A 15,576-nucleotide genomic window follows, 5' to 3' on the forward strand; every position below is an offset into this window, starting at 1 on the left:
ATGTACCGAAGAATCGGTTGTCCCGTTGGAAATACCTGGACCAACTGACAACGACGATCTTCTGAAATCCTTGAGTTCTTCAGCTTCGCAGCCGTGAGGCAGGATGTTAATCGAAAACCCATCTGCAAAGTTCGACGATGATTTTGTTTTTATACGAGCTTTTACCATGACATTCATAACAGGTTAGAAAAATTTGCTGCATATTTTATCACCAAATGTTGAAGTACCTACAATCCTTTACAATCCAAAAATTACGTTGTTCAATCTTCAATCAAAACTAATCGTTTTTTCTGATTTCTACCAGAATATTCTTCGATGAATGATTGGTTTTCAATATCCTGGAAACAATTCTTTTTAAATCATACTGGAGATTCAAAAGAAAAAGTATTTCTCGCAGTAACGTAAGAACGCTACTATCACGTATAGTATGCTAAATGATAAAGAATTCATTATCGTTTATCATATTAATGAAAGGATAAGTTCAATCCCTGGTTGCATAAAGTAACTCAAGAGTAACTTTTTTTCATCCATCAAACCAGATTACTGAAATCGGTATTTGCATTTCACCGCTATCTAATCCGTTAAAAGAGATAGAAACTTCCTTAACAAATTCGTCCAGAAAAAAAAACTAGGGCAAACTTTTGGAACAGCAAAAAAATCCAGTCTGTGAACAAAATGGAGCCCGTAATAGAGCCTGGCAGTGGGACAATAATAATCCTTAAATTACAGCTAATTAGAAGTAAATTGAAACAGCGGAGAAAGTGTGACGCCACGAGGGGAAACGATCCGGGGTAGTTTGCCGGTTCTGTTTGTCTTTATCCTCATACAACAACGGGGCGAGATATCTAAAGGCAAGCAATGCAAGCACGTCCAACTGTTGCCGATCTGCGAGCCAACGGGGGAAGGGTTGTTGGTCGACGTGCTCGAAATGGTTCGTTGCCGGTAATTTCCTTGAGTGTGTTTCAGCATTGTCGGTCGAATGTAGGCTTCCTTTTATTTCAGTGATGAGCTAGGCAGGAAAACTTTCTGTACGTTTGCTTTTGGAGTAAATTAATGAATGAATGGCTGCCCATCCAACCAGAGAACGGTAATTTCGATACACACTTCTTCGGCCAGGACGGTATGTTTTGTCGCCGCACCGCGCTAAGAGACCATTTAGCTCCCGTGACACAATGTCATTAGGCAAAAGTCGCCGCGTCAGATTTGATTGATTTGCTGCTCCAATGTGACGATAATTGATGAACCCGCAACAGTGAGGCGCTTGCTGGTTGCGGATTCGTAGACTGCCTCGATTGGAAGTGCACGAGAACGGAATGAAATTAGGCCAACAATAGTAGCTTGAATCGATCGATCATAAAATTTGTAATTAGCTTTAACGCTGATTGTGTTCAGTGCATTGTACAATAAATTGAGAAAAAAAATCCTGATGCCTAATTAGACTAAATAACAGTAGGATATATTACGCTGTTATAATCATTCGAACTAATATTGGATGGACATGGTTAAAGACTAATAACATATTCACTATGAATCCATTTCCAATACATTTTAAAATTTAAAAGGAAATTATGAAATAAAATGAATCAACGAGAGAATCACTTAGTTTCACGTGGAATTTTCCTAAAACACAATAAAGCGAACAAAAGCTTCCACAGCATCATCCATCATTGGCAAATTACAATTTATTAGTAGGTGGTCGAATTTCCATTCACTTCCAGTCTCGCCGTCATTTACCTGCCTTTTGATAGAGGTAAATTAATCAATCATAATTGAAGTCCCATTGCGACAGTCACACTCACTTCTCCGCAATCACAATTCACGTCACAATGCTATTTGTCATCTCGATGAGGCGACTTGGGACCATCCACCACGTCGCGTCGCTTCGATTCCATTTCACCAATCTACTTCCACGAAGATACTTCTCGGGACTCCGGCGGCGGTGTGGTCTCCATCAACAATTGGCCAATTCAGCGTATCATGTTTCCCGTGTGGAAAGGCGGCAACGGTGGAGGAGAACCAGATAAAATAAAAAATAGTAAAAAGCGTCCCTAATGAACTCTCGCTCGCAGATTATGATACCCGTCAGATTCGCCAATGTGCCACAATGCGATAGCCCGGGAGGCCCGATGCGATGGACGGCGGACGCCAAATTGATGATCACACGGCGCGCGCGTGGTCCAGCCGATCCGATTCGCACTTAGCGTAGCTTCTTTCACTTCTCGTTGCCGTCGATGATTAATCACGTGTGCTGCGGGCAAAGTTTACTTTAGCTCAGCGCTTGCGGTTCTCTGTGCTACACCCCCGCCTCCGCCACCGTATTGATTACTTTAAAACGCTCCTTTTTGCCATTCGTAGCACCCACCGTTCCACAACCGACAGCGCAAACACATTTTTCCCGATTAGTCAGGCGTGTCCGTGTGCGATAGAAATTGAATTAATTAATTGTCTGTCATGTTTAGTTGCTAAACGATTAGCCTAACTAGCGAAGAAATTAGGCGACGGTGGAAGGAGGGAGGCGTGTGAAATTAATTATGTTTGAAATTTGGCTGTAAATTTTCGACGGATTTGGATCATCATTAATAACACGAAAAACCTGGGGTTGGTGGGCCGCTGATCTCATTAGGATCCGAGCAGCTGTTCACTGGTGAGATTGAGTGAAGCATTGTGGGTTAAAAATGGAAAGCAGAAAATGATGAATAGTCAGTCAAATAAAAATAGACGTTCGAACTTGTATCAACTTCGACAAAATCTTTATGAATCTGTTAAGAACTTGTCAAAATATTCCAGAAGCTTTCAATGTTTGATTTAAAAGTTTGCTCCCAAAACACGCTAACTGTTGACAACCGTAACGAACACATGTCATGTTGGTAAAATTTCTGCAAAACTTGCATCGTGAAGTTTTTTTCGCCATCGTTCCGTGAAGCCGGATATTGAATAAATTTGTGACATTTCTTTCCGAACCACCCAAGTCATAAGCAGCGCATTACTACGCGTATTCCGAATGCAATTTTTCTTCATTTCGTCTCCTATTTATACTGCCAGCGAGAGGATGGGGTGTAAATTTTCACTTTTCTCGGTTTGTCCGTCTCGTTTCCACTGACACTACAGAAAAATCCTAGTTGGATGCCACGTGGATGAAGACGGACGAAGAAGGCAGAAAACATTCCACACAAACAGGGTACTTTAAAGTCTCGGGAGAATTTTAAGCACCATTATCCGCTAAAAAGTTATTCCATCCATTTTCGACTTCCACCTGCACTTCCCATTCCGTGTAGAAGTACGACCGTCTTTGGTCCCGTCCCGTCGCCGTTGAATGCCGTGGAGGATCCAGCGGAGAAGCACAAGACAGGAAACGAGCCGAAATATATAACGACATGTTTGGGGCGCTCTGGTTGCTCGTATATGGCAGACTGCCATTAGTTTGAAGCTTTCGGCAACAACCCCCGGGGAATGCGACCAAGACCAGGACGAAGAAGTCGATTTTTCACTTTACTGCAGTATAGTGCTGGGCTGAGCTTGACTGCCAGGAGGAGAATTTCCTTGTGTGTCTGTATTTACGTATCATTAAATTTCTGGATTTTGATTCAACTGGACTATGAGGGTTTGCTTCGCATACATTGTATTAGCTTTTTACTGAGAAAAGCTGCTTCTTCTTCTCTTTAGCATTACAACCTCCACTGAGTCATTGCCGATTCACAGCATAGGGCTGCTTTATGTACGCAACAATTTCCCCACCTTAAGGACAAGCCTCTCGGAATCCAAAACTAGATGCACTCGCGTTTTCAACAAAACTTTGATTTTTATAATTCGTGAAATAATAATAATGACAGTGCGTTCCTTTCGTTTTGAGTAGGGTGCCCTTGAGAACGCTAGTGGATTTGGTTTTGGATAACGAGGGACTTGTCCCTGAAAGGGTGACGGGTAACCCGTGTACCTAACCACCGAACAATCGGCAGTTTCTTTTTACAAGAGAGTGTGCATTTACGTACAACCTAGCACAGCATTACTTCTGAGGGATGAAATACTGCACTCACTCACTCGCGCTCACACAGGCACTCACACCATTGGGGGCAGCAGGGACTTTGTCCAAGGGCTTGACGACCCCTCCCCATGGCCACTGCGAGTTAGACCGGAACCATCGTCCCTAACCCCTAATCCCAAGGCGTCAAGCGACCCGTGCCGAGGGGATGCATGGCCAGGGGGGTGAAATAATAAGCTAGGCCTTTAACGGAGCCTGTGGGGTACCTGGGGACCCTCCACAGTAATTGTCCCTTACCGCGTCATGCTGGGCTCTGGCGTGGTGGCCCTCTTTTCCCGAGCAACTCGTGGGACCAAAATGGAAAACCAAGTCAATTCTTCAATTAGTGGTAGTAGTGTAGGCGACAACCTCTTCGCAAGCGGTGGGTTGTTCAGGTCTCCGCCTAGGAGGCCAGAGGCAATAGTCGGCAGCTCAGTGCGCAGCGCCAGCGTGGGTCACTCAACCTTCCTCTCGGCTAGAAAAACGCCGGTAGGGGTAATTGACGGCCCATGGCTTGTGGAGGCGATGAACCGCCAACGCGATGGGCTTTCGGCCATCGAGGTGGCGACGGAACAGCTGGACGCCATCATCGACTTTGCGTCATCGAAGCATAATATCAGCAAGGACCTCAAGAGGAGCTTGCAGAAACTTCGAAAGTCGATGCTGGACGCCAAGCTGGAGAGGGCGGTCGGGACGGCCAAGTGTAAACCCGTGAAATCGGTGGAGTCGAGGTCTACCCAGACTGAGTCCCAAGGATTCGCGGACTCGGGCTAGGTCGAATCGACCGAAGGCGTGCCAGCGAAGACGGTGGTGCCAAAGTCTACCCAGACTGAGGCTCAAGTATTTGCGGGTACGTCGGGGGTGACTGCTCCAACGGAGCAGACACAAAAACGGGGGAGATAGTCTCCAGGGGATGAGCTCCCTGGGGGCCGCTCCAAAACGCGGAGGGTTACTACCCCGAACAAGGGTAGTGGGCCTGGGAAGCTGAACCCCGGTCAGGTACCTCCAAAACCGGGGGAGGAAGGACCTGGAAAGGCCCGTCCACTCAGGAAAGACGGTGATAAGGGGTTACGGCAGGCTGAGAGCTCTCAGCCGCACCAGACCAGGGAAATAGAGGGGGGTGACGCCTCCTGGACCCTGGTCAAAAACAAGAGGAAACCGAAGACGTCAAGGGCCGAAAAGAAGGCCCAGGCGAATGAGGGTAGCAAGAAGTCTAGGGTAGGCGCCAATCGCTCCAGGGGCGATGCCCTAGTCATCACGGCGGACGAGGCTAAGTACTCGGATGTTTTGAAGGCGATGAGGAGTGACGTCAAGCTCGGTGAACTCGGCGCCGACGTACGTCAAATAAGACGTACCCGGCTGGGCGAGATGATCCTCGAGCTGAAGCGGGGCGTCTCGCAAAAGGGCGCCGCCTACAAGAAGTTGGCGGAGGAGGTCCTAGGCGAGACGGTCAAGGTGAGGGCACTCACGACGGAGGTGAATCTAAGGGTTAAAGACCTGGACGAGATCACTGAAGTCGAAGAGCTCGTCATGGCACTGCGGCGACAGTGTGAAGTGGAGACGACCACCGCAGCCGTTCGGCTACGGAAAGGTCCGGCAGGGACGCAGGTAGCATTGGTTCGGCTATCTGTAGCGGACGCCTCCAAGGTAGTCAAGTTAGGGAGCGTCAAGGTGGGATGGTCGGTATGCCCTGTGCGCATACGAGCAACACGAAGTTTGCTTCAAGTGCCTGGCACCGGGGCACAAGCAATGGGACTGCAAAGGCCCTAACAGAAGCAATCTCTGCCGACGCTGCGGATTGGAGGGACATAAGGCACAATGCTGCACGAACCCTCCCAATTGTTTGATTTGTTCCAGCAAAGCTGTGAACAGCAAGCACCCCATGGGGGGTTCGATGTGCCCGGCGTTTAAGCGTGCTGCAAAATCAAAGTGCAGGTAACGCAGCTGGCTGGCTCGGCCTCGCCCGAGTGTTTGGTGTGCGCAGGTTTAGAGGAAACGGCGGAACACGTGTTGTTCGTGTGCTCACGTTTTCGCGCAATGCGTGACCACATGCTTGCCACATGTGGTCTGGACACTACCCCGGACAACCTAGTTCGGAGGATGTGTAAAGATGAAGTTGGCTGGAACGCCGTTTTATCGGCTATCGCCCAAATCGTCTCGGAGCTACACAGAAGGTGGCGCGTGAACTCAAGGATGGCTAGTTCAGGTGCAAATAAGAGGTGGTCCAAGGGATCGGAGTCGGCTTCATGGGTCATACCGGTGGTCATACTCTGTGGTCGAACTCGATCCTTTTATCGAACAAGTGGCCGCGCGAAGAACAACATGGTATCGTCGCTTTCGCGGCGTCGGTCAACCGGGCGGGTTCCGAGCCCGAGGACGGAAAGGGGTCCTCGTCAAGGCTGGGGCAGGCGTATGCCTCGCGTCGGCAAGTCCCTCTGTGTGCTGGCGAATAGGCCCTATCGCAGAAAGGTCAATTTGGGGTGCACGCGGCATCATCATTCTTGATACCAGTCGTGCAGAGGGAAGCAGGCGCGAAGTCGACCCTTCCCACCTTCCGAGGACATACGGCGTGGTAAGGCCACCTGGAAAGCCGGCAACGCGCTGGCACGATACCATGGTGTTCTTCTAGAAAAGCGAGTCACGATGTTCGGTGCTGCAAGGACACGCAGCTAACCTCGAGGGTGCGTTGTGTACTGGCCCCCCTTTGAAGCATTACTTTCTGGTTGTACCGAAGGGACTATGGGCTTGGCGGCAATGGAAACGGTTTAGCGGGTCGGGAATGTAGTCCTGCCTCCCTCGGTGATCCCTAACCCCGCACTTCCTGGACAACCCAGGATGTCTGTTGAGCAGATTCCCCCTCCATTGTTTAGGAAGAAAAAAAAACACCATGTGAGGCTTACTTGGGTGCTCGCTCTGACACTCCACTGCCATGCATCGAGGCATAGCATAGCATAGCATAGTTACGGTGTACTTCGTAGATGAGGCACTAGTGATATTCATGTTTTTCCTTGTTCAGATTGCTATCAGAAATCAAGGTAAGTGTGCTCCTTGATTTCAATCTAGGATAAAAATCACAAAAGCGTGAGGATTACTACTCCTGGCCACGCCCATCTTCATCGCAACTTGGGAGGGAAAGGAAGTATTGATGTAGTACTTACCTAACGAGAGGCTCCCGACTCAGCGACATACTCATAAGTACCACGGAGTTGGATATTGGGGAAGGTATTCATTGGGTCAGGATTTATCTGTAGCTGATAATGTGACCGTGGTAGATCTTACACCGTAACACACCACGCAAAGGTGTCTACCCAACGTTACGGGGGGACTCCACTGCCATGCATAGAGGTGTCAATAACAGTAACTATTTTTTTAATTCGTATATTTATTTGGTAGGCACTCTGTGTTCTTAACCGCTACTGTGCCGTGATCTACTGTGGTATTCTGCTACACAGAACCCACATAGAATCTATTTTTAGATATCTCTAATTCGTTATTGTTGTTGTTTGCCAGTTCATCGCATCGTAAGTCCATTGTGTCCATTTGTCCGTATGGTGTATCCAATGATCGTTGCTTTGTCCGGTTGCCGTTTATCGAGGATCGTTGGAGGAATGCCTCCGAGAAGAACAGTTTTGTCAGTCGTCATCAGGCAGCCAGGCGTACGCTTATAAGGCGAACGTGTAGCCAACTACGCTACGGGACTCCCCTAGTAACTATTAGTACTAACAATTCTACGCTACGACCCTCCTGCCTCGTCATGGGCCGTCCATACTCAAACTTCCGCACTCACTTTTCTGCCATGACGACGCAGTTGCCACCCACTACAACACTTCTTAGCATGTGTGGATTACTCACTCTTTTTCCCACGCTAACCTTTTCGCTCTAACTAACCAACTATATGTTAGTTATGCTTTTCGACTGCTGTTCAGCACGCCAGATTCTCTGCAGACTGCAGGCAATCTTAGAGATTGCAGTCGAAGCTGTGTTCCACTTCTCCACCGTTTGACACATCCTCTGGATAAGGGTAGTGTATTCGGTGTTGTGTCCCGACCCCAAAAGTTTAGCTCTTCTTTCGACGTTGAAATGAGGACATACGAACAGTATGTCCTCTGCAGTTTCCTCAACAGTGCAGTGGGCAGTCAGGGCAGTCGAGGATTCGCGCGCGCTCAAACCTGTGGAGGTACTGTCGGAAGCAGCCATGGTCTGACAGGAATTCTGCCAGATGGAAGTGAACTTCTCCATGAGGTCTCCCCACTCTGCTTGATATGTTGAGTATCAGCCGGTGGGTCCATCTACCTTTCGAGGAATTATCCCACTCGCGCTGCCATGGGGCAACCAATCTGATGTGTTCGCGGGCTCCTCTGGTGCCGCGTAGCTGGAAACACTCCTCGTCTTTCCGGACGACCAGCCCGACTGACCACTATCATATAGGATGTTCGTTGCCATGGAATTACACCGTCTGTCTGTGTCTGCCATTTTTCGGCAGAACTTTCCTCAGCATGGTGGCGTTGCACGCGCATGGTACGACAGCTACCAGCGCATTCCCGCTTAAACTGTTAATGTTGGCCCCTAGGGCCGCTGAGGAAACTTTGCTGTCGAAGTAATTTGTCTTCCACCCACGGACCTGGCGGCAATCCCCGCCCTCGGATGATCCGTGCCTTATATATTACCAGACCGGGACTGACATACTTTACGTCAATCCGTGATTCGACTCCATTCCTACGGAATGTGCTAGTGGAACCATCATTGATTAGCGATTCGTCTGGCTTCGCAAGCGTCTCAAGTATCGCTTGACCAGTTGCCGCAGTGCCTGCCCCATTCCACTACCCAAGCGTTAAAGTCTCCGGCTATGACGAACGGTTTCCGACCTATTAAGTCCAACAATAGCCTGTCAATCATCTGGGTGAACCGTTCTATTGGCCACCTTGGTGAGGCATAGCGGCTACAGTAGAACATACCATTGATCTTCACTATCGTGACACCCTCAGCGGAGGTGAACCATCTCTTAGACCGGGTACCGTTCCGCCATGCAAATAACCGCCATCCTAGACCCATTCGCCACCTAATTGCCGTTATCGACAGGCATGCCCCGGGCAGCACAAATCAGACAAAAATTGTTGCAGCAACTTGATTGTGACTAAATCTGGTGCCACTGTAACTAGTGACCTATGCGGAACGTGTGAGCTGCTGGGGCAGTTTTCGACCTGCACAATGCTTAAGATCCAGCTGTTTCTTATTTGCTTCACCGAAAGAACACGAAGGTCCACCCATAACGTGGTTACGGGTTTGCTTCTTGTTGGCACAGCTGAGGCACTTTGGTGTCTTATCGCATTCCTGTGTCTTTTGCCCTTCCTCATCACAGCGACGACACAGGTTGCTACGGTACGGACCAAGATGAATACACTAGTAGGTGCTCCAATCTGCCAAGTTTATGGAAGAGAAGAAGGCGGGGGTGAAAAATTCATTTTCAGTGCAAAACGAAAACAAACCGGCTTGCTCTCCCATACTAAAATCCAAGATGGCTGAATCGTGAATTTGGCAGATTGGAACACCTAGTGGTGTATTCATCTTGGTACGGACCTTTACAGTAATGAGGCTTATGACCGGACTCTAAGCACGAATAGCACCTTTCTCCTGACGATGGCTCCAGTTTGCTTATTGTGCATATTACTTGATTGGTTGGTTCACCGAAAAATATCAAAAAAACAACCCCTTATTATGCATATTGACCAGCCGATCTTCACCTTCCCTCGCTCCAGGACTTTCTTGGCTTCCGCAACTGATACCCTGAAGAAGGCTACCTGTGTGTCAAAGGTTTTGCCTCCTAGGCGTTCCGAGTCCTTATCCACCTGATACATAAAGGTCTACCGGAGAAATATCGAACCCGAGCAGTCCCGAGTAGCTGAAGGAAAATGCGCACAAAACTGAATCCAAGACAAGGTTGTTTGAAATTTTACATCATTTATTGATACTTTACTTCCCCATACTTCCTTCCTTCTTTTCCTGCACTCTACTTTCCTGACTCCTACTTTCTTTTCATCTTTATCTTACATCTAGCGTAGTACTACTCACGTTGAACCACGAACCCCGTTTGCCTCGGCACCGTCGTCCTCTAGTCGACGAGAACAATGTGCGCGTTGGTGCAACTGCACCGCATGTTTACTTCCGCGCGCCGCATGCTCGACGCGAATGTCATCAGCGGGTCAAAGCTCGTCAGCTCCGGCCCGTTGATGTTCCAGCGATATTTACACGGCCACTTGTCGCGCCGCCAAGACCGTTGGCCGATGCTGCGATGTTCTTGCCCCTTCACGTGCCCTTGATCGAGAGAGCGAGTTAAAAGAAAAAAACCCTGGAGGCATCGTACCATTAGCAACACTTTTTTGCATGGTCGTAATTGACCAACTCACCCTATCGCGGGGCTTTCGCTTCTCCCAATTGAACTCGCGTACTTCGTTGCGTGACGCTAGTGTTCTGCCTAAAACTTATCTCGGAAGCACTTTGGTTGATAGACCGAACATCCACCGGCACAAGGATTGTCGGACAAAAGAGCGTGGTTTGCGTCAACTGCAAAATGGCGGAAACGATCCAGTTAGGTAGGTGGTTCGCATAATCATCTAGAAACTCGAACTCACCTTTTAACAGCTTACTTTCTGGCCCACAACTCTTGACGCCAAACTCCCCTTCCAATTGTTATTTAATCAATTTACTATCGTGCGGATTATTAGAGAATGTCCACGCTTCACCTCGTGCTTTGCACGTTGTAGGTTCGCACTTTCGTTCTGACGATCCCGAGATCAATTTCACGTGCTGAGTGTCTCTCGAACCAAGACGAACTGATTTTCACCAGTCATTTGATCGCTCGCTCGTCTATCTGATCGTGCAACGTTTTGTGAGCGAAAAGCGGCAACCGATGAGACCACTATCTTCGCTCTCACCTCGCGGTGCGGCGTCGATCTCTCGCACGATCAATTCGTGTGGGTTTGATGTCGATTGCCTCAAGTGACCGTTGGTGCATATCTCCTCGCTGTATGTTGTGTGTGAGAGTGGCGAATGCTTCTCTCAACACGCTTTCTTTTCTGCTTCTCGTCGTCTATCAGTCTATCATAAAGATCGTCGTTCCCGGGCTATGTGTTGGTGAATCGCTGTGTTTATTGATTATCTGCTTGAGGCGTGTTGGGTTCGAGGTGGCGTAGATGAACAGGGGTTTACAACTATTGGCTCGCAGAGCTTTTGCCTTAATGTTTGCCTTTTGCCTTACCTTTTCACCATTTTGGAACGAGAAGCCGTCTCCTCGGGTCGACACCCTTCGGGCTCCGCTGCACTCCGCTCTGCTCCGTTCTGGTTTGGGCACCTTTGTCAGCCTTCTCGCTTCTCACCACTCGCCTGCAAAAGCGTCCTGTTCTTGTCTTGTGACTCGAACAGCCTGGCGGAGCATCAGAAGGTTCTGTTCCAGTTCCTTACTGATGTAGTAGCAATCCGGAAAATTGTAAATAAATTTGTATATAGTTCTAAATAAATAAGATAGATTTTAAGAATGGTTATTTTCCAGTCGCCAATGTTTCCCTTGACGTAGGCAAGCGGGCATTTTTCAAGTAGCCTAGCTTTCCAAGGTCGAGGCCATTTGTTTTTCGGATAAGGTGGGAGAGGAAAAGCAGCATAATTTTCTTGTCAAATTATCCATCGTATCAACGAGGTCACGATCGTACACGAAAGGAGTCGGGAAATGACGTGCTTCCGGTTGTGTCCGAGCCTACCTTCCTTGATCTGAGGATTAACGGACTCAATCATGTCGTCCGTTATCAGCCAATGAGTTGGAAGTGTCCGGAAGTGGCGTTAGATTCAATTATTTAATTATATAAGTTGTTCATTCTCTAATAGTTAGGTTGTGGTTGTTGGTGAGAGGAGAGAGTCTGCCAATGATAAGAGGCGCACTCCTGCTTACACGCTTAAATTCAATAACACAGAGATATGTTCGCTTCACACAAAACGGACTTAATGCAGAACAACCCCTAGATGAGCGACAGTTACACAGCCACAAAAATAGCTCGTGTGGTTTTATTGACGCTTGGATTTCAATATTTTCAACAGTATTTGGTTCCTCATGAAACAAGGAATCTGTACAAACGTTTACATGTTAAAAAGGACCGTTGTCACGACCGTACGAGGCATTTTTGTGCCTGTGTAAATGTCGCTCATTTAGGTGTAGTTCTGCATTAGGTCCGTTTTGTACGAAGCCAGGCTTGCCAAAAACTCATCGCCGAGTAGAAAATGAGCAAGAGCAAGAGTTTTTTGAGGAGCAGAAATAAGCATCAAAACTCACAACATTGAGCATCATTAAACCCGAGCTTGTGCGTTGCAAAACAAGAGCGAGTCTATCTGTTCATCGTTTTCTAGTGGTGCGTCACTCACTTACACTCACACTCAAAACAGGTTCCAAGATTTTTTTCACATACAAAGCGTCGCTCCGGAGGCTCAATGAGTGGTCTTTCCACCAACGCCTCACTCACACGTGTTTTTATTTTGATTTTCCTCACTCTGTTTTTTTGTACCTCTGCTTTTACGCTTCCACTCAATTGTGAAGATGCGAAGGTAGCATTTTGCTGATGATGATTTTATTTGACTCTAGCGAGTATGAGGAGTTTTGTCAAGGCTGTGAAGCAAACATATCTCTGTGTTATTGATTTTAAGCGTGTAGAGTGTTTTAGGTTCTGGTGGGCTCTCACCGTCTCTTTGAGTGTAGGAAGTGGCTGTAAAGTATTGTTGTAAAGATAGGGTGGACCCAATTTGGCACGTTTCGTTGTTGCTGGCTGGACCGATCCATAAATACTTATCGGGAAAACTTAAATGGACTCGCCTTGAGAGAGTCACATCCGGGCAAATTAAATTAGAACGTAGTCTCCCTTGTGTAGTGGCTTAAGCCACCTGCTTTTTTTTGCCTCACGCTCGTAAACTCGTTAATGTTATCGAGTTGCTGGACGACCACCCGTATCCCGGGTAGTGGCCTGTTGAGCGTGCTGATAGCACTATCACATATCGCTGCTTGGGAGACTCTGGTGCTGCTAGTTGCAGCCTCCGTCATTCCGCTTTTCCTCCTCTGGAAAGAGACATTACAAAACCCCTTTTGGCGACGAAGTTTACCACCTCCATAGCTATCGCTGAACCGAAAGAATTGTTGGAAGAATTACTCATCGCTACATAAGTGCACCTTATGGCTGCTGTCGAATCCTATTGGAGTAGTCGCCTGTAATGATCCCATGCTTATCTTTGCAGGGAGGCCATGCGAGAGTTGACACTTACGTGTTCAGAGCCAGTTCAGCGCAAGTCAGTAAAGGACATCTGATCCTAATCCCACCCAGCAGCCAAGCTAAGGGTTTCTTAGTGAATTCCATTAGATTTTTCCGGCGAAATAAAATGATTCTTTCGTGAATATCTTGAAAATATTCCGGAAAGATACAGAAAACAAATCTCAAAGAAACGGACGCAATAAAATAACGCCACCCCGATTCACGCCACCACCGCTGCCTGCCAAAATGGCTTTTTAAATTACGACTAACGCCGCCGCCGACGATTTTTGGGTCGACGATCACCTTTACTACACCCCTTAGTACCCATACACCCAAAAAACAAATCTCACAAATTTTGTTTAAAATCTCATCAGCTTTGCTTTTAATAGATATACTCTGCCCCGGACGTGGTTGTTGACCTACGGAATGTTTTTGAAAACCCAGAGCTACTTCTAACTTAACTGACGAAGGTGCGAAATGCTTCTGTGCCAACGCCTATCACTTTGAAACGTTTTGTTGGAGTGTCCACAGCAGAAATAAGAATTCGGATCGCAGAAAAAAAAACAAGTGCACAATACAGAGCAAGAAAACAATGAAATTGCTTCGTTACTGGAAATATGAAAAAATGACAGTTATATTTTCTATTATGCTTCAGACATCTCTTCGTCGATGATGTTGTCTCTTCAACGATGATGTTGTTCCAGCATCAGGGGCTCAACACGCTCATTAGTTTCAGGTTAGCGATTTTTAATCCATCTAAAGTTACAAACGAGGTTTGATCTTCGTCTGCAATCCGAATACGTGATTTAGAGCCATCAAGTATTACACGTATCAGCCTAATCAATTTTGCCGGAAAACCATGTTCAGACATTATCTGTCACAGCTTATTACTTTTCACTGAACCGTACGCTGATTTGAAATCAATAAACAAATGGTGGGTTATACTCCCGGAATTTAGCAAGGACTTTCCGCAGGCTAAAAATCTGTTCATACGTTGATCGGCAGATGATTGAGACAGATGCAACAAAACTAAGCCTGAAATTGTAAGTGGGGTAAAAAAGCCATCAACAAAAATTCACACATTGTATGGAACATTTAACAATGTTGTGATACAAAATGCTTTCATGGCACCAATCTATGATATACATATCATACGCCGCCATCATCATCAACAAAAAAATGTGTTGTTTCCAACAAGATACCATCTGACGGATGGCAATGTAAACTGTTTAAGACTCGATCTTCCATTATTGTGTATGAAATGACATCAACTCTAACAAAATCATCCAATACTTCGCAGCGTAGATATCGTTAATATCAGACAATGACTCCAATATCTCGCATTAACTAAACAAATGGCCCAACCTTGGAAATCTGTGCGCTGTGAAATTCAATAACAGCCGACTAATTTGATCAACCACACGCACCATAATAGCACCCAGTAGGACTAGAATCTGAAATTTGGACAAAAGCCGACAGGTAAGAGGGCCTGAACGAGCAATCTGTCCACTGCCTGCTGCTGGGTAATTTGATAACACGTCCCATCTTTCCACTCTACTTGATGGGGCATTAGATAAACTACTACCGATCCAGACACCGAGAGCAGCGCTCCTGCGAGCAGACGTTCGCCAACAAATCGGTTAATGGAATAAAAACCTGATTCCGCTATTATATGCCGCAGGAGATTTATTCCCATTATAAAGGGCCTGCTGTTCACCTTTTCTGTTGTGGAATAAGGTTTCCGCTGCGGTCGTCATTTAGTGACCATTGGCGTAGCTGGTGAAAAAAGGGGCTATATGTGGCTTATTTCTAGTAAAATCTTACATTTTTGTATAAATCACTGTTTTCTCTTGTAGCACTTGTACAGCAACAAACCGAGCGATCTGCTATTCCTTCAGCACGTCTACGCTTTTTGGCCACCTCAATAAGATTAGTGGAAATTTTTCTCATTCACCGTTTGTAACATGATACAGAATGCTTCTTTCTCGAACCATGACCGCATGGCGGTCGCACGCTCCTTTCAGCCGTGAATACGGATTTTCCCCGACCCCAAACCCACTCCATCCAGAAACGCCAAAGAAGATTATAAATATGCTTTATCTAAACGAAATAATAATAATGGACTTCTGTTTCGCTGGCGAGCTACTTTTCACAACGCTGTCCATTCATAGGCGGCGCAGGGCGTTATCCGCGCGCTTCTTCATTCAGTGGATGCGAAATACTTGGTCGTCTTTCGTCGCTCATTCTTCTCGGAGCTTAGCAGCCATGCCGTCCAAA

General features: G+C 47.0%; 1 protein-coding gene and 1 long non-coding RNA gene across 4 annotated transcripts in view; one reads left to right on the top strand and one right to left on the bottom strand.

The window, feature by feature from the left end:
* LOC134211978 (discoidin domain-containing receptor tyrosine kinase B) overlaps positions 1-15,576 on the top strand; it is an 802,844-nt gene that overhangs the window by 293,863 nt on the left and 493,405 nt on the right. The gene's annotated exons all lie outside the window — the stretch shown is intronic.
* Positions 10,008-10,826, bottom strand: LOC134216076 (uncharacterized). Its single transcript, XR_009980469.1, has 3 exons — positions 10,648-10,826; positions 10,423-10,579; positions 10,008-10,364 (listed from the first exon to the last, which is right to left on the bottom strand). It is a non-coding gene; the product is annotated as an uncharacterized LOC134216076 (long non-coding RNA).

This window comes from Armigeres subalbatus, chromosome 2 (assembly GCF_024139115.2).
Source record: "Armigeres subalbatus isolate Guangzhou_Male chromosome 2, GZ_Asu_2, whole genome shotgun sequence".
Classification (NCBI taxonomy): Eukaryota; Metazoa; Arthropoda; class Insecta; order Diptera; family Culicidae; genus Armigeres; species Armigeres subalbatus.